This window comes from Lagenorhynchus albirostris, chromosome 10 (assembly GCF_949774975.1).
Source record: "Lagenorhynchus albirostris chromosome 10, mLagAlb1.1, whole genome shotgun sequence".
Classification (NCBI taxonomy): Eukaryota; Metazoa; Chordata; class Mammalia; order Artiodactyla; family Delphinidae; genus Lagenorhynchus; species Lagenorhynchus albirostris.
The window spans coordinates 82,188,245-82,213,783 of record NC_083104.1 but is presented as its reverse complement, the minus strand read 5'-3'; the positions used below and the strand labels follow the sequence as shown (position 1 = coordinate 82,213,783).

Below are 25,539 nucleotides of genomic sequence, written 5' to 3'. Positions count from 1 at the left end.
TGAAATCTTGCGGAGCTGAGGCTTAGCGGCTGCCGCAGCCGGAGTTTGGTGCGTGGTGCGCGCTCCCGCTCTACGGGGTGGAAGGGAGTCGAAATTTGAGGCCTAATGAGACATCTCCGTAGGACTCTGGGACCCCAGAATCCCTCCTCTCCCAATTCCCGCCCCGGTCTGGACGAGGGTCGGAGGGCGCTAGGCGGCGAAGCGAGTTTACCAGGTGCTCAACATTAAATATGACTCTGCCCGCAACGTGGCCTAAATTTGCTTCCTGGACCAGGCAGAATCTTACCAAGCAGATAGTCTCAGGGGGCTATTTGCAGAAATTAACTACAATTTCCGAGGCGCTTACGATGAGGCGCTTTACATAAAATATCTTTAAACCAGTCAGGCATTTTTGTCCCCATTCGACAGAGATCCCAAGAGTTTAGGGGCCTGGGCTGTTTCCCTCTTCGGCGTTGGATTCAGAAACCACACAGCCCGAAAAGTGGACGGACACTCGGGTTCCCAGGATCCTCGGTGGGGAGATTTCCTTGAGGCTTCCGAGCGTCCACGCCACCCGGGGCCCGGGAAGCTGACGACGCCAAGCGTCCCTGGCCGCTCGCTCGACTCCTGTGTAGTCGTGTCCCAGGCACCGCCGCATGAAAATCGCCCAGTCTCCCTGGGCCAGCGGGAGAGTCACCGCGTTCAGCACATAGGCCCTCCAGCTACCTACTCTTTTAGTTGGTGTTTTGGAGGAAATGTTTAAAATGCTCCTTAAATGATTTCGTGCTACTAATTTGTCCTCTCCTTGTCTCTAGGAGGGACTTGCCCCACCCACAGGCCATTCGTGCATCCTCCAGCCACAGAGGTACTTTCCCCTGCTTGAAATTCTCTGATAACTTCCCAGCCCACTTAGAGAGACAGGAAGGCCTCTGCAGGGCCTGCGGGGCTGACATAACCGCCCTGATTATCACTCTGACTTCCCTCTTGCCACTTCTCCCTAAGTCCCTGTGCTTCAACCCCTCTGGTCTTGAAACTCCCTGCCCTAGCCCCTGGCATGGCTGCCCACTTCTTGTCAGTCATGTCTCTGCTCCCTTGACATCTCAGAAAGGCCTTCCTCCACCATCCAGTCTGTTTCACTTTTGTCATACATTTTCCATCATTCCAAAGCATCTTGTTCACTTCTTTGTCAATGTGTTTTTACTCCCCACTCGCCACCCACCCCTGAGCAATGTAAGCCCCATGAGGGTGGAGACATCACCTGTCTCCCCTGCACATGACTGTCATTCAATAAATGTATATTGAATGAATGGGCTCTGCTTGGGCATTTCTAGAAGCTTTCTAAAGCCCTATGGCCCTGCTTGGCTGCAGTGTCAGTTATGCACTCCCCTCTCCCACCACACTACACCTTGGTTGATGCGGCTTCTCAAGCCCAAATAAGGGCAATGGTGACTCCAAGGCTTGCTTTGTACAGTCAAAGGCAGTTTTGTAGTCGCACACAGTGGTATCCGCCCCTATAGCTACTGGGTGCTCAGACTCACTGCCCCAAGTTTCTGAGGGCAGAGCCAAAATTCCTTCCTCCAGCCCTCCAGCCCAGTGTTCATACCAGCTGGAGACCAGAACATCATATGGGGCTGGTTAGGAGTTTAGCTTTCAAGTCAAGTCTCTGCTTGGCTCTGCATGGGCTGGGATCCTCCTCTCTGCCACTTTCTTTGTGATTCTGCGGAGTTGCTCAGCCTCTATGTGCCACAGGTTCTTTCTCTGAAAAATAGAGATAATAATTATATCCACTTCATAGAATCATTGTGAGGCTTAAATGAGATAATACATGTAAAACCTTTGAAACTGTCTATAAGTATTGACTAGCCCAAAGGATATAATTACTTGCATTTGAAATGAGAATCTTAAATCAAGCAAGAAAATTTAGTAGGTATGTTTCTACTATTTACCATATTTATTGAGTTAAAATATGGCTTTCAGAAATCTCAAGGTCTGAAGAATGTTAGAGTGCTTGGAAAGAGGCCTCTGAACAAAAATACTTAAAAATATGAAGCTCCCACTGGTAAAGAGGCAAAGAATTTGTTTGAATCTTTCATATGAAGGATACCTTGTTATCAGGGCCAGAATAAATGACTCTCTCTAAAGGAAAAGCTAAAAGTTACATGAGCTAAACTGGTTTTAAGCCTATATGTCTGTTTTCTAGCAAAGGTTTAACAGAGAAATAAATGTATGCTACTAAGAACCGACTGCTTTTGTGCTAAGACCTGGCTATGGGCTAAAAAAATAACAGGCTTCACGGTCCCTTTCAAAAGGAAAAAGAAAGGCATTTTGAATGCTAACAGCATTGACTGCCGAGTTTTAAACAGAAAGAAGGCATAGGCTGAGCCAATCTCTTATACGACTTGAGTTGTTCTTTAAAATACTTTATATTCCAACTTTAGGGATGTTTATATAAACGTCTTTTTGTTCAAAAGTTAGTGAAAATATGCTGTATAGTAAACAATGAGAAATTCAACTTTTAACTTTAAAACTAAGAATTCTAAACCTTATGTGGTGAAGGTGCAGTTACCCCAGAGTGTGAAGCAGAATACTATCATTACATTTTTAAAAATTATTATGGAATTTTTCAAACCTACACAAAAGTAGAGAAAATATCGTGAACCACTTGGCCTCAACAGTTATTAACATGTTGTTTTGTTTCATCTATTCCCTCCTCCCACTTTCTTTTTTAACTGGGGTATTTTAAAGCAAATCACAGACATGTTTTACTTTACTTGTAAATACTTCCACATGCTTTTCTAACAGATAGGGACTTTGCTTACATAACCAAAAAGCCATTACTGCACCAAACAAAATTATTCATTTAATTATTCAATATTTTCATAATATCATTTAGTACCCAGACCATATTCAAATTCCCTGATTTTCTTAAAGATGTCTTTTTGCATTTGAGTTGTATGAATCCAGATGCAAACAAAGTCCATACTATTAAGAAAAAGAAAATTCCAAACTTGGGCATAGACAAAATGATGACTGTGTGTCCTTTCTGTGTAACACTGGAGCATTTTCCAACAGGCCCATGAAAGAATTATCTCATTCTCTAGGGAGGTTTTACTTTGACTTATTATTTTAGGGTATTTAGCATATTCTTTAAGGGTAGATGTGAATTTATAGAAAAATAATATAGATACAAATGATTCTTGGTCAATAACAATGTACATGAATATTAGTCAGTAGAGATATAAAAGATGTATGTCCAGTGCCCATGTATATTAAGTTTTTTTAATCTCTTTGAAATAGTTCTTTTTTACTGGTCCCCTTGTTAATACTTCCTTGATAAATGCTCTTTATATTTGTCTAAGACCACTGTTTTTAAGTTTTTGAAAATTATACTTTGACAATACATTGCATTTTATTATTATGTCTTTTAATCCTTTTCTTATCTATAGCAATCCACCCTCCCTTTAGTTTTATACTATTAATATGTTGGAGAAAACTGTTGATTTATCCTGTAAAATGTTCTACATTTTGGATTTGCCTGGTTTCCTCATAGTGTCAATTAACTTGTTTCTCTATCCCCTGTATTTCTTGTAACTGGTAGTTAGATCTAGAGGCTTTATCAGATTTGGGTGCCATATTTATTTATTTATTTATTTGGCTGCGTTCCGTCTTAGTTGCGGCACGTGGGATCTTTCGTTGCGGCGCGCGGTCTTCTCTCTAGTTGTGGCTCACGGGCCTGGGCTCAGTAGTAGCGGCACCCAGGCTTAGTTGCCGTGTAGCATGTGGGATCTTAGTTCCCCAACCGGGGATCGAACCCGAGTCCCCTGCATTGGCAGGCAGATTCTTAACCACTGGACCACCAGTGAAGTCCCTCGAGTCCCATTTTTTAAGGCAAGAAATATTCCATAAGTGCTGCTGTGTACCTATTGCATCACACGAAGAAATATATGATCTCCACCCCACTTTGAGTGATGGGAAGTTTGATGGAAGGTTCAGATATTGTCATCCTGATTACTCTTTCCCCATGGGATTGGTTATGTATTTATTGTTTCTCAGCTCCGAAATGCACCTGAGCCATTTAAATATTTTTCCTTTGCCAGCAGGCACTGATCTTTGTCACTAGAGGGCACTAGAGAGTCATTACAGGGAAAACGATTTTTGCTTCCTGGTTCTGGTATGCTCCTTGCCAGGCTCCTAAAGCTAGCGCCCGGCTTTTCCAGCACCAGCTCCTGAAGCACAGGAAATCTCCCTACCATCCAGCTTCTGCCATGCATGGTGGTCATCAACAAACAGCGCCAGCAGCAACCCCTCGGGAGATCTTATATTGTTCACCCTGGTGTGAACAGCTTTCTCCTGCACCCAAGAGGGTGGATTTCTGGGAAGTTCCAGAGGGCAGATTTCCAGGAAACTCTAGACATCATATTTCCAGCAAGTTCTACTGTGGCAGAACCACCTTGACTTCCCTCCTGTCCAGTGAGCCTCGTTGGCACCTTCACTAACAAGGCCAGATCTCATCCCTTCTGTTTTCTCGAAGACTATGCCTCTGTGATGTCCCACGTCCTGTATCATCACTTTTTACCTTTTCACTGACTTAGTCTCATAAGCATACACACATATTATAATATCCCTCATTTAAAAAAAAATTCCTTGATACTATAAGTTTTTCAAGGATTTTTGCTTAGCCAACCCCTCCCTCCATTTCTCTGCTCCCATGACTGGAAATCTTGTTTGTACTTGATTGCTTCATTTCTTTTCCTTCCTCCCAAAGACTGTGAAATATATCAAAATATATCATCTGTTAGAAGGAGTACATATAATGCATGTATATGTTTTAAAATAAGAAGAAGATAATAAAGTAGACATTTGCACTCATCTCTCATTCTAGGAAATCAGATTTCCATCATCTTTCACTGTGTGCCCCTAATGGATGTATCACTCCCTCTCTCCTCTAGAGGTAAGCTTCAATGTGCTTTTCTGTGATAGTCATTAGCTTTTCTTTGTAATTGTTTTACACATGTAGATATCCCTAAACAGTACATTACCTAGTTTTGCCAGTTTTCGGACGTTATATACATGGAATCACACTGTATGTGTTCTGTGACTCGTTGTCTTTGTTTTTGAGATCCACCATCCTGATGCATTTAGCTTTGGCTCATTCATTTTCACTGCTGTGTAGTATTTCAAATATGAACAGTCTACATTTTTTTCTTCTCCACTCTACTGTTCCTGGAATTTGGTTTGTCTCCATCTTTTTGCTATTATGGGTAATGCTGCTATAAACATTCTCATACATGTATCCTGGCACACACCTGCAAGACTTTTTAGGGTACGTGACCAAGAGTAGAATTTCTGAGTCTTAGAATGTGCATATATGTCGTGTTACTCAGTGAGGCAAGACTATCCCCCAGGGGTTGTATTTCTTACTGTTCCTCCACTGGCAGATGTAGTTGCAATTGAACCACATCCTCAGCATCACTTGGTATTGTCAGACTTTCAACTCTTTGCCAGTCTGATGTGTGTGAAATGTTATCTCATTTTAGTTTTAGTTTCCATTTGCCTAATTATTAATGAGGATGAGAATTTTTCATTTTTCCTTCTTCTTTTTTTTTGCCATTTGTATGTCTCCTTCTGTATAATGCCTCTTATGTCTTTTATCCATTTTTCTATTGGGCTGTTTTTAAATTTATCTTGTGGATTTATGGGAGATATTTGTCTTTTCATATATTCTGGGGACTAATTCTTTGTTGATTGTATGTGTTACACATATCTTCTCAGAGTTTCTGGCTTGTCTTGATGGTGTCTTTTGATGAAGAGAAGTTCTTCATTCTAAAGTAGCCGAATTTATCATTCTTTATGTTGTGGACTCTGGGTCTAGTTTAATAAATTCTGCCTGTCCCGAGATCACATAGTTAATCTCCAGTATTATTTTATAAACACTTAAAAGTCTCGTGTTTCAAATTTAAGCCTTTAGTATACCTGGATTAATTCATTTTTATGTTTGGAGTCAGATATGGATTTGTTTCTCTTTTCTTGATGGTTATCTGATTATCCCAGGATCATCTATTGCATATGTTCTTTATCCATTTATTCATCCTCCAATACTTATTGAGCACCTACTTTGTGCTAAGTACTTTTATAGATGCTGGGGCTCCAGCAGAACAAGAGAGACAAAAATTTCAGGGGGGCTTACATTCTACTGGGGGAAGACAAATAATGGACAAAATAAATAAATTAAATATTTGTTATGTTACATGTTGATAAAGGATCCCTATGGACAGTTCACACAGAAAGGGAAACAAAATAGCCTTCAACATGAAAAAATGCTCAACCTCACTCATAATAAAGAAGGAGCAAATAACTACACAGGGATTTTATTTTGCACCTGTCAGAATAGCAAAAATCCAAAAGTTTGGCATACACTTGATTGGCAAGACTGTGAAGAAACAGGCCCTTTCATTTATTGCTTGTAGAATCCAACTTAGGGCAAACCTTTTGAAAAACAATTGGCAATGTGTGTCAAAATTGTAGGTGTACATACTCTTAAACCCTGCAATTCCACAATTCCATTTGTTGGCATTCATCCTACAGATATGCTTATACACATGCAAAAAAATTGTACTATTTTGTTCATTGCAGTTTGTCTTTAACAAAAGATTGGGAATAATCCATGCATCCATCAATTTTGGACTGGCTAAAATTTTATACACACACACACACACACAGGAATACTATGCAATGAAAAACTAATTACAATACAGGAGTTCTCTGTGTACTTTTGGTAAGATCTCCAAGATATATTGCAAGTGGAAAGAGCAAGGTGAAAAACATTGTGTATAATAGGCTAGTTTTGTGTTTAAAAAAAAAAAGAGGAGGAAACCAAGAATCTCTTGATATTTCATAAACTGGAAGGTACACAAGAAACTAAAGAAGGTGGTTCCCTGTTTGGGGATGAGGCTTGAACTAGGCAGATGGTGGGCGGGATTGGGAGCAAGAGCCTTCATTGTCTCTACTGTGGCAATGAGCGCTTCTTCAGACAAATGGATAAATGAGGAAATGGTGTCAGCATAATGCGGAAGCTGCATTGTGTCGCATGCAACTGTCCCAGTATGTGAATGTTTTGCTCTGAGTAGCAGCAGCTGAATGCAAAGTAGCAAATGTAATTGAGCAGAGCAAGCTGTGGGAATATGATGCTATAGACAATGCCATTCACCCCACCTCCTTCCTCTCCACTCAGTATGGACACATTCTCTATCTTGAAGTACTTATTAAATAATTATCCCGATCTTCATGAATTTTTTTTTTTTTTTTTTTTTTTTGCGGTACACGGGCCTCTCACTGTTGTGGCCTCTCCCGTTGTGGGGCACAGGCTCCGGACGCGCAGGCTCAGCGGCCATGGCTCACAGGCCCAGCCGCTCTGTGGCATGCGGAATCTTCCCAGACCAGGACACGAACCCATGTCCCCTGCATCGGCAGACGGACTCCCAACCACTGCGCCACCAGGGAAGCCCTCATGAATTTTTAAAAAAATATTTCCTTATTTATTTGGCTGTGCCGGGTCTTAGCTTCAGCATACGGGATCTTCATTGCGGCATGTGGGATTTTCGTTGCTGCATGCGAGATCCAGTTCCCTGACCAGGATGGAACCTGGGCCCCCTGCATTGGCAGCGTGGAGTCTTAACCGCTGGACCACCAAGGAAGTCCCTTCATGAATGTTTTGAGGACGAGACTAGTAAATGCTGCTGCAGTACGATTCTACACAGGAATGGCAACAAATTTTTTTGCTGATGCAGCCCTCAGAAGTGTGGAAGAAAAATGTCATTAGGCTGCCCTACAAGAGCTTTCCTAGGTGTCTTCTGCTTTAAGTAGAAATGAGACCCATTTGCAGTGATAGAAAATGATGATTTTGGTGCAGTCTTTGCGCCGTGGACAAGGTTGTATTTGGAACTCTGTAAGCTGCTTCTCAATAAAAGAAAGAAGATAGCAAGACAACCAAACAAGGCCAGTGCAAAAGAAACAAACACAAAACAATGAGCCAAAGCCACCCATCATCAACACCTACTTTTGTGCAAAGTCTCAACTGCTTATCCTGCAACTTCTGTTGGTGACGACCCCCTGCCTTGTTTCCATAAACCACCAGCTTCCATCTTTCCTTACCCTCTCAACATATCTTTACCTTTTTTTTTCAATAACAGTAAAGTCCTCATATCATGATCTTTATCTATTAGCTATTTAACAAGTCTTTTAAAAACAATGCTAGTGTTTTTATTTGGATTGTTATTGATTGTTTTGTTAGTGTTAAGTTTACAAAGAAGTATAGATTCTGAGTTGTCTCCCAAAACCCTATTTTCCCCATAAACCCTGTTATTTTTGTGGTTATATATTTATACTCTTTGATTATGTGAATCATGTGAGTCCCTTACTATTCAAAAAGTTTTAAACAAAGAAAATTAATAAACCAAGGAAGATTAAAAAACAAAAAAATTATCTATACTCCCACCACAGTAGACCCCATAGCAGAATGAGGATGCCTAGTTGGAGAGTGACAACTTTCCCTTTGACCAGAGGATCAGCCTTCCTTCTGGACCAGTACAGCTGGCAGCTGCTGTGCCAAGGGCTGTCCTGCTCCGCAGGGAGAAAGTTCATAAAGTCCAAAGCCCAGGGGCTGGCAGGTGCTGGAAGAATCTTGTGCCAGAGACGCTGGGGAGCATGGTCACAGACGCCCATTGCTCTGTGAGGCCTGAAAAGGCAGGGAGACCAACGGCAGGGGGCCTTGAAATCAAATGGAATTTTCCCTGCTGCTTTTAACATTGCTTCAGACCAGTGACTCCTTTCTTCCTTCCACTTTTTCCCTTTTGGAATAGGAAACACAGCTGTTTCATATACCTGTCCCAGCACTGAATTTTGAGAGAAGGATAACTTGTTTTCTAGATTCACAGGTCCATGGTTGGAGTAGAATTTTGCCCCAGGATGAATCATACCCAGAGATCACTGATACCTGGTTTAATGATTTAGATGATGAGATTTGGGTCTTCTGAATTGAGGATATATACATGAGATTTTGAACTTGAGTTCATGCTGTAATGGGCTGAGACTTTCAGTATGGCTGAGATGGGGTGAATATATCTTGCACTGGGGATGGACATGAATTTTGGGGTGCCAGAGGGTGCAGTGTGGGTAGGTTGAATAATGGGCTTCAAAGATACTCGTACTCTAATCCCGAGAACCTGTGAATATTTTCTTATATGACAAATGGAATTTTGTAGATGTGATTAAGTTAAGAATCTTGAGATGATGAGATTATCCTGGATTATCCAGGTGGGCCTTAAATGTGCTCGCAAGTGTTCTTATAAGAGGGAGGCAGAATGAAATTAGACTACAAAAAAGAAGAAATAAAAAACTTGAGTGATGTACTTCGAAGACAGGGGAAGGAACCACAAGCCAAGGAATCTGGCCATCTGAATCTGAAAAAGGCGAGGACAATGGATCCTCCCCTCAGAGCCTCCAGAAGAAACCAGCTCTACTGACATCTTGATTATCGTCCCATAAGACTCATCGTTATGACTGTTAAATTAACATCTGTTAAGTAGAGCACAGAGTGCTAGATGGTGAGCATGGCTCAACAACAGGTGCTGGAGGAGGTACGTAGCATGCCTCAAGGGGCCACAGAGGAAGTTTAAGAGAGAGTGCAGACAGAGAGAGAAGCAGGACCTGGGGCACCTGCCTTATCTAAGGTGTGCACGGGGAATGGTTCTGGGAGTAAAGGGAGACTGTTAGGGAAGTCATATCAGGAACTTACATTTGCTTGTGATTCTGTGGGCTGTTTTCTAGGGCATGTGGTGTGGTTGTGTGGAGTGGGGGTAGGGTTAGTTTAAGGCCCCTGCAGGCTGCTTTGTGGTAATTTGTTACAGCACCAGTAGGAAATGAATACAGTTGGCCACCGGTTTAATGCACGTATTGCTTCCTTTGGGATAGCACCCTAACCTCCTAGGGGGTCATCTTCCAGTTGGTGCTGTGAACCTCAAAGTAAGTCATTGCGGAATTTTATGAAGCCAGCTTCTTCTAGGTGATGGGACATGTGTTAAGATCAGTGAAGTCCACGGGCATAAGTCCATTTCCACATTTCCTTTGCTGCAAAATATGTCACTTGTCAGATGTGATGCTGTATAGAATACCATGGTGATGGACAAGGCATTCTGCAAGGGTACAGTTGTAAAGCTGGGAGAAGTGAACCAGTCACAAAAGGCAAATCCATATTGGAGTAAGTATCTGTGATGGAAAGGTTAACTCAGCAGGCCTGAGTTGCTCAAACCCTGCACATTCCCACGAAGGGCCTGTTTTCATGACTGACCTTTGGCCAACTCCTGGGAATTGAGCTCTTAGAATGTTGTGACTGATAAAAATGTTTTGCATGATGTGGTATAAGGCTTAAAATTATGTAATTAATATTATAAAATTATAATGAGCTTAATATTATATGCTGCCTTGACATTGGGTAAAATTGGGGGAGCCCTGAATGGCCTAACTGCAAGTTCCCGTCCCCACTCTGTTCTTGTGGATAAGGGCCCTAGCCAAACAACCCTCCTTATCAAAGGGACCAGGCACAGTTCCTGCTTAACCCTGAGTGGTGAGTGGTGTCAGGTTCCTGACAGCCTGAAGAATTATTGAAACAAGCCAATCACATCCTCCTCTAAGAACCAGGGGTCACTCAGCTTCTTGATACTACAAAGCTGGCCTCCCACAGAACCTAGTTGTTGAAAGTGTTACCAGGTGCAACCCCTTGGTGCCCCTGCGTGGTGTACCGTGGGGTACTTTGCCTTTGCACACAATCTTTGAAAGCAAGACTTTAACTGCATCTACGCTTCTCCAGAAGAACAGGTATGATATTACACTGATGACACCATCCTCTGAGAAGATTCATTTGACACACTCATTCAGGACATAGAAACAAAGGAGCTCACAAAAAAGGGATGGCCCCACACGTAGTACAAGACCCTGCCAGCCACCTCTGTTCAATTCCTAAAAATTATTCAGCAGCTCAAGGGCTGCTCCATCCCCTACACACTGTTAAGAAATCTTTGACCCTCTTGCCATCCACAATGTTAATAAAAGATCAACCTTTTGATCTTTTGGGGGGATTCTGTAGACAACTTATTCCTAATTTACAAATTTTACTTAATCTCACTTTTGCTGTTACCTGCAAATCAACCCACCGTGAATTTTCCCGTCTCCATCCAAAGGCTACAAGAGGCACTCTTATTGGTTTCTCCAGAGACTCCTTCACTGTAGAGGATTTAGCAATCTCCTCTCATACCTCCTGGAGTCTCTGGACTACCCATGTTTGCCATAAGTTGTTCATTGGTTTCTGAAGCAAAAAGTTGCCTTCCTTGGTTCTGTGCTATGTATCATTAGAGGAGCGGCTGCTAGCTGCTTATTGTGTGCTTCTGGAAACAGAAACTTTCAGAGGCCCTGTATCTGTGACCCTTTGTACCCAGCTGCCCATTATGCCTTGGATCATGAAAGCACCCCACAGCCCGGCATAGCTACCTAGGCCTCCTTGCTATAGGATGGAGCCAAACCTGGACCCTTTGGCATAGTTACCTGCAGGAGGGGATGGCCTCCCCTGTCCCTAGTCCCTTGCCAGATTTCTTGGTGCTAGAGGAAGTCCTCTCTCCCAGACCTCTTGGCTACCTGGGATGCCCCTTGGGATCAACCAAGTGAACAGCAATGGGAGTTGATACAATTTGCAGATGGTATCATCACCATAATACATAAAGGAGCTCAGTGGAACATTTTTGATTTTCATCCCTTAACCAGGATGTCCCTAATAAAGGAGAGGACCCAGAGGTCAGAACAACTGGCCACACTTCTGGCAGTCATCTTAGCACTGAATGCCTGGCCAGCAAGTGGCCACATCTGTACTTTTTTACAAACTCTTGGGCCATTGCCTAAGAGTTGCCCCCTTTGGGGTAAAGAATTCTGGGAATATCTTGCCTCACAGATACCCAAATTATAAACTGAGGTAACAGATGTCTCTACATATACTAAGGCCCCAATACAAGTTTCCCTCCCAACTTTGCTCCTGCAAATAAAGTCCTCTAGTCAAACAGACTTTCTTATCAAAAGAGTCTGGGCATAGTTCCTGCTTATCCCTGAACAGCGTGTTTCAGTTCCTTGCCAACCTGCAGAATTTTTCAAACAAGCCAATCACATTCTCCCACAAAAACCAGGGGGCACCTCACCCTCTTGCTACTACATAGTCTGCCTCCCACAGCCACTGGTTGGTCACCGTTCCCAAATGCACCCTCCGTATGTGGCTCTGCGTGGTGTGCAGTGTTCTCTTTCCCTGGGGTGTGAGTAAATGTGACTATGAAACTGCTGTCGAACTCGTTTGACTCTTGTTGGTACACCCTAGCCAGATCCTTCAGCTCTTTGAGGATAAATATCTTTCCTCCCTTAGCAGGTCCACAATTCTCCAACTCAGTATTTTTGACAGCCATAGTTATTGATCTAATGGTCAGGAGGAGAGGTTAGCCCTTGGTCCTGAGAGGAGTACATATTATGTCGCAAGGCAGAGGTCACTGTGTCATCTTTTAGTAAGGGGGCATGTATTAGTTTCTGAGGGCTGCGGTAACCAAACTAGGTAGCTTAAAACAACAAATGTCTTCTCTCATAGTTCTGAAGGCCAAAATCAGAACAAAATCAATGTACCGGCAGAGGTCACTCTCCCCAGAGGCTCTAGGAGAGATTCTGTTCCTTGTCTATTCCAGCTTCTATTGACTCTAGGCATTCCTTGAATTGTGACTGTATTACTTTAAGTTCTGCCTCTGTCTTCACAATTGCCTCTTCCTTTTCTCTGTGTGTCTCTTATAAGGACATTTGGATTGAATTTAGGGTCCACCCTGGTAGTCCAGGATGGTCTCATCTCAAGATACTTAGTTACAACTGCAAAGACCCTTTTTCCAAATAAGTTAACCTTCACAGGTTCTGGGGATTCAAGAGTACACATATCTTTTGGGGGGCCACCATTCAACCCACCACTGGGGAGGACAGCCCATAACAGCAAGGAGTGGGCCACTTCTCTAGGCCAAGAAAATGCAGAGGAATCTGAGTAGTCAAGTCTTTATCTGGCTTTGGTGTCAGGGTAATGCTGGCCTCATAGACCTAATAACCTGTTCGGCCTAGAAGCAGTTAAGATGTAAATTCCATGCAAAAATGTTTTTTTACAACTACTATGATCTTTTTCATCTTTTGTGCTCCTATTCGTTTTGGGGATTCAGATTTGTTCCCACTGATTGTTTAGTTATATGTGACATTGCACTTTGCCAACATACATGCCTAGTCTGAGGTAAAAAATAATGGGTGTCTGGCATCACACAAAGAGTTGGTAAGGCCTTACACATCCCTCTAGGGAAAATATAGAAGAATTCTGGGATACCAGAATTGTGGATATGGCTGTCCAGATCGGTGGAACTCCAATGGTCCACGACCTCTCCAAAAGGCTAGGGTGTGGGGTGGGGTGGAGCACTTGGGAGTTTCAAAAGGGCAAAAGCAAATGAATACTGAAAATGGCAGAAGCACCTGACTCTGGATGGGTGAACCCCACAGTACAAAGGGTAAAACCTCCACCTGTAGGTTCGGGAAACTAGGCGCCAGCCTGGGAGCATGGGTGCCCCGCGTTGCCAAGCAACCGTAGGGCTCGCCCCCGGGGCCGCAGGGACTTGGTCTAAGTGAGGGCAGCCATCTTGGCCAGTTGGTCTCTGCTGCGTTGCCTTCCTTGCTCTGATTTGTAAAATGGGCCTACCAGCGCCTTTGTGCCCTGACGCACAGGCTTGTTGAGGATCACAACACGGCACAAATTATTTTAAAAGCATTCGTAGCTGGTGAATCCCCCTGGTGCCACTGGGCCTTCCTTTTCCCTGCCGACCTGGGCGCGGGTCCCTGAGCAACGGCTACAGTCCTTGGGCCGCCTGGTGGAGGCCTTTCCTGAGGGTCCAAGACGCGGGTCTGAGGGGCAGGGGTCCCGGAGGCACAGGCAGGGCTGGGGTTGCCCAGAAGGGCCCGGCAGTTGTCGCAGAGGCTCCAGCAGAGCCCAGTGACTGAGGCCTTGTCTGCGATTAGGCGGCAGGTGGCCCAAGTGAGTCCGGGGCTGGGCTGGAGAGGCCACGGAAGGGTGGGCCAGGTGCTGTGATGCTGGATGCACTGCAAAGGAGACAGAAACAAGAGGGTCAAAGCAGGGGTCCCTGTGAGGCTCAGGATGGCAGCTAAAAGTGAAATATTAGCTCCCATTTCTTGGTGTGGAAATAATAACCAACATTTTTTTTTTTTTTAATTTTTTTTTTTTGCGGTACGCGGGCCTCTCACTGCTGTGGCCTCTCCGGTTGCAGAGCACAGGCTCCGGACGCGCAGGCTCAGTGGCCATGGCTCACGGTCCCAGCCGCTCCGCGGCATGTGGGATCTTCGCGGATCGGGGCACGAACCCGTGCCCCCTGCATCGGCAGGCGGACTCTCAACCACTGCGCCACCAGGGAAGCCCATAACCAACATTCTATAGGGCATTTTGCTTTGCAGAGTGAGGTTCATTTATTTACCTGATCTCACTGAATCCTTTCTGCAGTCCTCTGGGTTGTGGGGGTTATTATTATTATCTCCCTTTTATGGGAGATAATGGGGGTGATGGTGGTGTTGGAAGGAGCTTCATGGCTGGGTTAAGGCCAACTGATGCCCTAAGAACAGCTCTACAGTGGTGCCTCCTTGGCCTTTCCATGGTTTAACATAACATCTAAAGAATACTGAGTCCTTCAAGCCATTAATATATTTCACCATTTATTTGGATCTTCTTTGATTTCTTCCATTTTTTTTTTTAGCTTACAGCATAGATATCTTACAGATATTTTGTAAGATTTATACCTAAGTACTTCACATTTTATGGTATTGTTGTAAATGATACTGTTTTAAATTTCAGTCTTCAGTAGTTTATTTATTTATGTGTATTAACAAACAATTTTTAAAATATTGACCTTGTATCCTGTGGCTTTGTTAAACTCATTTATTAGTTCTGCTCCTGTTTGTAGAATCTTTGGCATTTCTTTCTTTTCCCCCAAACTCTATTGAGATATAATTGATACATAATGTTGTGTAACTTTAAAATGTACAACATGTTGATTTGAAACACATATACTATGTTATGATTACCACCACTGTGTTAGCTAACACCTCCATCGCATCACATAATTACCATTTATTTTTTGTGGTGAGAACATTTAAGATCTACTCTCTTAGCAGTTTTAAATTATACAATACAGTACTGTTAACTATAAAAACAATGCAATGCATTAGGTTCGCAGAAATTGTTCACCTAATAACTGGACGCTCGTACTCTTTGACCAATATCTTCCCAATTCCCCCATTCTCCTAGCCCCTGGTAACCACAATTCTACTCTCTATTTCTGTGAGTTGTTTTTCTTTTAGATTCCATGTAAGTGATATCATATAGTATTTCTCTTTCTCTGTCTGATTTATGTTTACTTAGCGCTATGCCTCAAGGTCCATCCAGGTTGTCACAAATGGCAGAATTTCCTTCTTTCTCATGACTGAATAATATTCCATTATATAGATATAGATATATCATATCTTCTTTATCCATTCATTCATAGATGGACTTGTAAGTCGTTTCCATATCTTGGCTATTGTGAATAATGCTGCAATGAACACGGGAGTGCAGGTATCTCTCTGATATCCTGTTTTTATTTCCTTTGAATATATACCCAAAAATGGGATTGCTGGATCATATGGTAGTGCTATTTTTAATTGTTTGAGAAATCTAATAAAAACCAAACTCATAGATATGAAGAACAGATTGGTGGTTTCCAGAGGCGGGGTGGGCAAGATGGGTGAAGGTGGTCAAAAGGTACAAACTTCCAGTTACAAGACAAATAAGTTCTAGAGTTGTATTATACAGCATGGTGACAAAAACGTGTGTTCTGCTGCTGTTGGCTGTCTGTTAGTTCCATTTAGACTAAAGTATGTTTCAAGTCGAACGTTTTCTTGTTGATTTTCTCTCTGGATGATCTGTCCATTGCTTGAAGTGGAGTATTGAAGTTCCCTGCTGTTATTGTTTTGCTGTCTATTTCTCCCTTCAGATCTGTTAGTGTTTGCTTAATATATTTAGGTGCTCTGGTGTTGGGTGCATATATATATATATATTTTTAATATATTTTTATTTATTTATTTTGGCTGTGCTGGGTCTTAGTTGCGGTATGCAGGATCTTTTTTAGTTGCAGCATGTGGGCTCATAGTTGGGGTATGTGGACTTCTTAGTTGCGGCATGTGGACTCTTAGTTGCGGCATGCACGTGAGATCTAGTTCCCCGACCAGGGATCGAACCCCGGCCCCCTGCATTGGGAGCGTGGAGTCTTACACACTGGATCACGAGGGAAGTCCCTGGTGCATATATATTTATAATTGTTATATCTTCTTGATGAGTTGATCCCTTTATTATTATATAATGACCTTCTTTGTCTATTGTTATTGTTTTTAGCTTAAAGTCTATATTATCTGATATAAGTAAAGCTACCTTCGCTCTCCTGTTTTCCACTTGCATGGAATATCTTTCTCCATCCCTTCACTTTAATCCTATGAGTGTCCTTAAAGCTGAAAGTGAGTATCTTGTAGGCAGCTTATAGTTGGATCTTTTTTTCTAGCCACTCTGTGACTTTTGCCTGAAGAATTCAATACATTTACATTTAGAGTAATCATTGATATGTAAAGACTTACTAACTAATACCATCTTATTGATTTCTGTCTGGCTGTTTTGTAGTTCTCTTTGTTTCCTGTCTTGCTGCCTTCCTTTGTGAATTGGTGATTTTCTGTGGTGGTATGCTCTGATTTTCTTCTCTTTGTCTTTTGTGAATCTACTGTAAGTTTTTTTTGCTTTTTAGTTACCATGAGGCTTACATAAAACCTCTTATTAGATGTATTAGCATGCAAAAACTTAATTTCACTAGCATGCAAAAACTCTGCCCTTTTACTTCTCACCCATTTATACTTCTAATGCCAAAATTTACCTCTTTTTATATTGTATATTCATTAAAAATTATAGTAGCTATAGTTATTTTTAGTACTCTTGTCCTTTAACCTTTACATTATAGTTAAGTGGTTAACACACCATCATATTACAGTAATAGAGTTTTCTGAATTTGACTGTATACTTACCTTTACCTGTGTGTTGTATATATATGTATGTTTTCATGTTACTAATTAGCATCTTTTCATTTCAACTTGAAGAACTCCTTTTAGCATTTCTTGTAAGGCAGATCTAGTGGTGATGAACTCCCTCAATTTTTGTTTGTCTGTTAAAGTCTTTATTTCTCCTTAATAAAGGACAACTGTGTCAGATAGAGAATTCTTGGTTGGCAATTTTTTTCTTTCAGCACTTTGAATATATCATCCCACTCTTTCCTGGCCTGTAGGATTTCTGCTAAGAAATCCACTGATAGCCTAATAGGGGTGCCTTTGTAGTTTACAATCTTCTTTCTTGCTTATTTTAGATTCTATCTTTATCTTATATTCTTGGCAGTTTTATTATAATGCGTCTAAGAGAAGATCATTTTAGACTGAAATAATGGAGTGATCTAATAGTTTCACGAACTTGAATATTCAAATTTCTCCCAGGTTTGGGAAAATTTTAGCCATTATTTCTTTTAAATAGTTTTTCAGTCCCTGTCTCCCTTTCTTCTTCTGGAACACCAGTGATTCAGATTTTGTTTCTCTGGATGGTGTCCCATAGATCACATAGGCTTTCTTCACTCATTTTTATTTATTTCTCTTTTTTAAAGTTTTAAATAGTTTTTATTTTTAAATAGTTTAAGATTTACAAAAAGTTATGAAAATAGCTCAGAGGACCTCTGTGTACCCTTTTCCCCATCATCTGCCAGTGATAACATCTTAGGAGACAAAGAAATTGACATTGATACAATACTATTCACCATGGCTTATGTAAAAGTGCATTGTTTAATCCCCAAATGTTTGGAGATTTTATAAATATTTTTCTGTTCTCTATTTCTAGTTTAATTCCATCATGGTTAAAGAACATATTTTGTATAATTTGTATAATTTCAATTCTTTTAAATTGTTAAGGTTTGTTTTACAGCCCAGAATATGTTCCTTTATATGAATATTTCATATGCACTTGAAAAGAATGTATATTCTGCTTTTGTTGGGCAGCGTGTTTTGTCATTGCCATTAGGTCAAGCTAGTTGATATGTTGTTCAGGTTTTCTTTATCCTTACTGATTTTCTGTCTAATTTTTCTCAGTTTTGGAGAAAGGAGTGTTGAAGTCTCCAACACAATTTTGGGTTTGTCTATTTCTCATATCAGTTCCATCAGTCTTTGCTTCATGTGTTTTGCAGCTCTGTTGTTGCACACACATTTGTGATTAGCATGTTTTCTTGGAGAATTGACCCCTTTATCATTAAGTAATAGCCCTATCTATCCCTTGTAACATACCACGTTCTGAAGTCTACTTTATCTAATATTAATATAGTTACTTCAGCTTTATTTTGGTTAGTGTTTGCATGGTACATCTTTTTCAATTCTTTTACTTTTAGTATACTTTACTTTTACTTTTAGTATATTATTATATTGATATTTAGTGTGGGTTTTTTTGGAGATAAAATATAGTTTGGTCTTTTTTTAAACCAATTTGACAATCTCTTTTAATGGGTGTGTTTAGACTCTTCACATTTAATGTAATTATTAACATTGTTGAACTTGGGTCCACCATTTTATCATCTCTGTTTTGTACCCTATGTTTTTTACTCTTCTATTTCACTTTTCCTGCCTTCTCTTCTTTTATTCTAATATTTTTAATATTCCACATCAACTTACCTATTGGCTTTTGGCTATATCTCTTCATATTACCTTTTTGGTAGTGGTCTCTGGGTTACAATATACATACCTTAGAGTTAAAAATCTACTTCGAGTTAAAAGTTTGCAACTTCAAGTAAAATGTAGAAGCCTTACAACCATATAAGTTGCTTTCCCTATAGTTGTCATATGTATTACATATACATACATTATCTCACTAACAATGTTACAATTTTTGCTTCCAACAGTCCTACATATTTTAAAGAATTTGTGAGGTATAAAATAGACAACTGTATTTATCCAAATATTTACCATTTCTGTTGCTCTTTCTTCTGTTCTGTTGCTATTGCTGAAGTTCCAAATGTCCCTTTGGAATTTCACATCAGCCTGAAGAACTTCCATTAACAATTCTTTTAGGGCAGGTTTGCTGGTGACACATTCTCTCAGTTTACTTTCATCTAAAAATATTTATATTTTGCTTTCATTTCTGAAGCACATTTCACTGGGCTGACAGGTTTTTTTCCTCCAGGACTTTACAGATGTTTCCCCCACTGTCTGTTGGCCTCTATGGTTTCTAATGAGAAATCTGTTCGGATTCAAATCTGAACGATTTGAATCATTCTTCCCCTCATTGTGATATGTTATTTTCTTCTGATTGCTTTCAAGATTTTTTCTTCATCTTTGGTTTGCAGAAGTTAGATTATGATGTATCTGGGGTGGTTTTCCTTAAAGTCATTCTGTTTGGAATTTGCTGGGCTTCTTAAATCTATAAATCTATGTCTTTTGCCATATTTGAAAAGTTTTCAGCCATTTTTTCTCTAAACATTTTTTTCCTTTACCAATTTCTTTCCCTTCTCTGGGACTCTAATGACATGAATGTTAGACCTTTTGATATTTCATAGGTCACTGAATTTCTCCTTTTTTAAAAAAAAATCTTTTTTTCTCTCTCTTTTATTAAGACTTGATAATTTTTATTGCACTATCTTCAAGGTCACTGGCTCTTTCTTCTATTATCTGCATTCTGTTGTTAAGGCCATGCAGTGAAATTTTTATTTCAGACATTGTATTATTTAATTCAGTGACCAGATATCGGAGGTAGTAGTGAAAGAGAATGAGCTGTCTAAAATCACACCTAGCTTCTGGCTTGGGTCATGGAGTGGTTGTTGGTACCTTTTACTGGGGAGTAGGAACAATGAGGAAGATAATGCATTTGGAGGTGTGAATTTGAGGTGCAAGTGGTATATTCAAGTGGTGATACAGTAGACTTCTGTAGCTCCCTAGAGTTTGCATTTCTGGGTAGAGGTCAGGGTTAGTGATAAAGTTGTTGTGGTTTAAATCAATGTTTTTCAAAGTGTAGACTGCAATACCTTGTATCATGGCATCAATTTTGTGGGTTATAACAGCATTTAAAAAAATGGACCATAGGGACTTTCCAGTGGTAAAGAATCCACCTTACAATGCGGGTCACATGGGTTCTATCCCTGGTCAGGGAACTAAGATCCCGCATGCCGTGGGGCAGCTAAGCCCACGTGCCACAACTAGAGAGAAGCCCACATGCTGCAACGAAAGATCCCATGTACCACAACTAAGACCCAGTGCGGCAACTAATGAACCCATGCACTCTGGAGCCCGGGCGCCACAACTAGAGAGAAGCCTGCACACCACAACAAAAGATCCTGCATGTGGCAACTAAGACCCAATGCAGCCAATAAATAAATAAATAAAATATTAAAAATAAAAATAAATTGCTTTAAATGATTCAACAGTAGAGAATAAGAATTACAAAAATTTAGGGCTATATTTTAAAACTCATTTGAAGGTATGAGAGTTAGATTATTAGAAACCACTATGTTCAATCATAGGTCTGTTATTCATACTCTGCCTGGAAAAGCTCATCATCATGGTTTAAACTAAGGGTTTTCAAACATTTTTTTGAAACATCACAGTAAGAAATTAATTCACAATCCAGTCTAATATACATGCATACGCATACACACACGCATACACACACACTAAAACACAAGTTTTGTTAAATACCATTTACTCTTTATTATATGTAATATACTGATTTTTAAAATTGCAGTCCAATTTTTTAAAGATTTATTATGTATTTATTTAATTTATTTATTTTTGGCTGCGTTGGGTCTTCGTTGCGGCACGTGGGATCTTTGTTGAGGCATGTGGGCTCTTTCACTGTGGTGCGCGAGCTTCTCTCTAGTTGTGGCGTGCACGTTTTCTCTCTCTAGTTGTGGTGCGCGGGCTCCAGGGCCCGTGGGCTCTGTAGTTGTGGTGCGTGGGTTCCAGAGTGCGTGGGCTCAGTAGTTTTGCGGCACGCAGGCTCTCTAGTTAGGGGCGCACGAGCTCAGTAGCTGGCCATAGACATATCCATCACCTCCCAAAGTTTCCTCCCACCCGCTTTATTATTATTATTATGTTATTGTGTGTATGTGTGTGTGTGTGTGAGATAAGAACACTTAGCATAAGATCTATCCTGTTAGCAAATTTTAATTATATAACACAGTATTGTTATCTATAAGCACTATGCTGTAGAGTAGATCTTCAGAACTTATTTATCTTGCATAACTGAAACCATTACCCTTTGACCAAACTATTACCCTTTTCCTTCACCTCCAGCTGTTGGCAACCACCATTCTATGGTCTGCTTCTATGAGTTTGACTATTTTTAGATTTCTCATATGAGTGAGATTCTACTGTATTTGTAGAATTTCTGTGTCTGGCTTATTTCACTTTGCATAATGTCCTCCAGGTCCACCTGTGTTGTTGCAAATGCAGGATTTCCTTCTTTTTTAAGGCCAAGTAATATTCTATTGTATGTATATACCACATTGTCTTTATCCATTCATCCATTGGACATTAGGTTGTTTCCATATCTTGGCTATTGAGGATAATGCTGCAATGAACATGGGAGGGTAGATATCTCTTCGAGATCCTGATTTCAATTCCTTCAGATAAATATCTAGAAGTGGGATTGCTGGATCATATAGTAGTTCTATTTTTAATTTTTTTGAGAAACATCCATTGGGTTTTCCATGACCGTGCCAGTTTCCATTCCCATCAGTAGTGTACCAGGGTTTCCTTTTCATCACATCTTCACCAATACTTATCTTTTGTTTTTTAAATAATAGCCATTGTAACAGGTGTAGGTGAAGGTTCAAATTCTGTAGCATGGAAAGTTCTTGGCAACATGTTATCTTTTGCATTTGGATAATAAACTGGTTTGTTTTCGTATCTTTTATAATAGCAAGTCTGTCCCATTGCCTTGATGTTTTGGTTTCTGAGGCAATCAATCAAGTCTCAACCAGCAGTACAGAATACCAGCGCTCTTGATAGCCCTCTGGATACGTAGCTTCGAATTGTGTGTTTCTAGCACATTATTGTTGTAAAAATATTTTTGAGAATATTGCATCTTGTATAAGTTTTCTTTCAGAATTTAATCTCAGGGAAACTTATTTTTTCTGACATACTAGTATTTCTTCTGTCAGCTAAATAATTAATGTGATTCAGTATTTCCCTTTTCTCCTTGGTTGATGGGACTCTTCAAACCAGTTTAGTCATTCTCTTAAAGATTTGGAGTTAGTACATATACTTTCCCTCACTTTTTGTGTTGATTTTCTTTTTTACTTCCATGTTATCAATTAATTTTAATATAAATTGTCTATATTTGTGGTGGAAAGAGTAAGTATAAATAAATACTACACTATAAGTCTTAGTACTTGCAATGATAATAAATCATTATTTTATCTCACTTAATTTCTTCCAGTTTTATTGAGATGTAATTGACATACGGTACAGTATAAGTTTAATATTCATTTTATCTCACTTCTGAGAAACTGCTCTAAGTTAACATAGCACTCACTTTGTTTCTTCTTCATTAAGTAGGATAGAAACTATTCCATCCTAGTTACCTTATTATACTACATAAGGTCAAACACTATCTGATTTCACTCTGGAATCATTTTGCAGATCTCTTTTCTTATTGAGGGCATTTTCATCTTCATCTTAATATTACCCATGTTTATTTCCATAGGGTAAAATTCTAAACCATCTGAAGATTCTGAAGGGAGACAGGGACAGGATTCGGAATTTTTAGTCTACGGGACAAGATGAGATTCAGGCCCTGCTGGTAAGAGAAGTCTCAAGTGAATGTTCTGTGTACCTCTGTTGGGTGGGAGAGTGTGTGTGTGTGTGTCAGGGGGAGGGGGTATATTGAAGGATGGGGAGAAGGAGGGTGTGATGAAAGGAATTCTTGTTCTGAACTCATTTCCAGATCTCACAAATGTTCTGGTGTTTCCTAGCCTCTCAGAAGAAGTCCTCTTCCCCTTTCTGCCTTTACTGCAGGCAAAATTCCAGAACCACAAGCAAGACATAGCATCAGTGTTTGAGCAGGGCCATCAGTTCCTGAGAGAAAAGGAGCAGTACCTGTTGAAGTGGCTGGATGGGATGGAGCAAGAGCTCACTGAAGGGAGGAACAGCCATGTCACCAAGGGCTCTGAGGAGGTCATCCAGCTTGAGACCCTGATTTCTGAGTTAGAGAAGAAGGCTCGGCAGCCAGCACTTGAACTTTTGCAGGTGAGTGACCAACTAAACTGTACCTGGGTCCCCTTGCTCCAGGATGCAGTGTAGCCCTCCATTAGCATGAGATTTGGACAAGGAGTCAGGAGAGACAAGGTTTTGTTCTCATTTGTTGAGTTCTTTAATAAGTTAATCAGCAAAGCAATAGGTTTTAAGTCCCAAATTGCGGTGGGCAAGGGACTGTAATAGACCCAGATCTTACAATGAGATAGTAAGATCTATACATTTATAATTATAAGAAATAATCGCGTGTTAAATCTTGTGGTCAGACAGGAAGCCCCAGGAATTCTGGAAAAGACTAGGTTTAGTCAGGGAAGTCTTCAAGGAAGAAGCAGCTCTTAATGGCAGCCTTGAAGAAAATGTAAAGATTTGGATTAGCAGGAAGGAGGAGTTGAACATTCCATTTGGTGGAGGTGCATTGGTTAGAATGAAATAAATGAATGTGATAATAAACTTAATGAGTGTGATAATAAAAGGGTGGGTGTGGGTGCTGAGGAAGATAGTTTGGAAGGTAGAAAAGGTACATAGAGTGAACAGAGCTACCTTTCTGGAGGAGTCAGCTTAAGTGAGGAAGAAGTTAGAGGGAAGATGAGACAGCTAAGATGGGGTCAAATGAGTAGAGGCCTTCCAAGGCAGGCTGAGATTTCAGTCTTAACCTGGTAGACAATAGGATTCTTGACAGATCAAGGAAGGTTTCTTGGAGGGGATAGTCTAGCACTCAAATAGAGAAAAGGATGGGGAAACATATGTCCACATAAACTGATACTACAGTGGAGAACAGAACAGGTCCAGGCTCATCAGAAAATTCTCTGTACAGTCCTGTTGTGTACCCATTCCCCAGCAAGCCCATCGTAGGGAATGGTGTCAGATCCTGGGAACTTTATTTCCATGACAGTCTGTTTTCTCTTCCTTTCTAAGACCCAAGCAACATAATAAGCAGGTAAGTGCTGCTTGCTTTTTTTTTTTTTTAAGCACTTAGGTGTTCCTTTGTTTTTTCTTTCTGTCACCATAACTTATTGAAATCTGGCAAGGGCTGGAAAGGGGTTGTTTGGAGGAAGAGGTTCTTCTAGAAAGGGTAAGTTGAAAGGTGTTCCATAGAATGGGGGAGGGAGTCCTAGAAAAATTATTGGCATGGAACTTATGTTAGGATGGTAATGGGATAGGGAGAAATGAAATGGGAGGAGATTATGGGAGAGTATTAGAGAAAATTTAGAATACACATTTGTTTCTAAAACCCGATTTCCTCTTGTTCTTTCTGTACTTGATTCCCAGCTGCTTCTCCTGGCCACAGCTTCCCTCATATTCTGTAGAGCACATTTCATCGTCAGATTGTCCTCCATGCTTGCTAGTGATGGTTTCCTGCTCTCTGCCTGACCATAAGAAGAGGGACATTTATATGAGTCATAGAGATAATGGGTTCTTGAACAGTGCGTCTGAGGGAATGTGTGTTAGGCATTTAACATTGGCAGTTTTCAAAAATTATACCCACACGATACTCAGAAGCTTTGAACAGAGATAAAAGGGAAGTATTTTGATAATACACTGTTCATCCCAGAGACATCCAGGACTATTGGCATATACTGAATGTTTACTGTGGACCAGTTACTGGGTAGAAAGGGGTGTAATGAGATAGGTTACCAGATTCTGTCTGGGGAGACTAGACAGAGACAATTAGAGATGAGCAATTATATAAGAAATGAGAGTGATACAGAATGGGTAAGACTTCTTGCCTGAAAGCATTTTGTCTGATATTAGTAGAGGTATTCTAGGTTTTTTTTGATTAGTGTTTGCATGCTATTTAACTTTTTATCCTTTAACTCTCAACCTTTCTCGGTTGTTATTTTTATGTACCTCTTATAAGAACATAAATTTTTTTTTCTTTTTAAATAAATTCATTCTGACACTTTTTAATTGGAATATTTAGTATTTATAGCTCCTGGAATATCACAATTTTCATTTATATTTTCAAAAATAGTTGCATAATTTGCCAAATAATGTCCTTAAATTTAATTTTTTTATGTCAATGTATTTGTTTGTTTTGTGTATTTCTACTTTTGACTCCTCTACTTGCCTCTCCCTTTTTTCCATTTTTAATATTTTTTTATT

At 40.4% G+C, this 25,539-nt stretch overlaps 1 long non-coding RNA gene across 1 annotated transcript; it reads left to right on the top strand.

The window, feature by feature from the left end:
• LOC132527555 (uncharacterized) lies at positions 1-23,425 on the top strand. The gene is made up of 5 exons (XR_009543029.1): positions 1-48; positions 795-844; positions 4,862-4,930; positions 22,889-22,984; positions 23,200-23,425. It is a non-coding gene; the product is annotated as an uncharacterized LOC132527555 (long non-coding RNA).
• Positions 23,426-25,539: the final 2,114 nt, after the last annotated feature.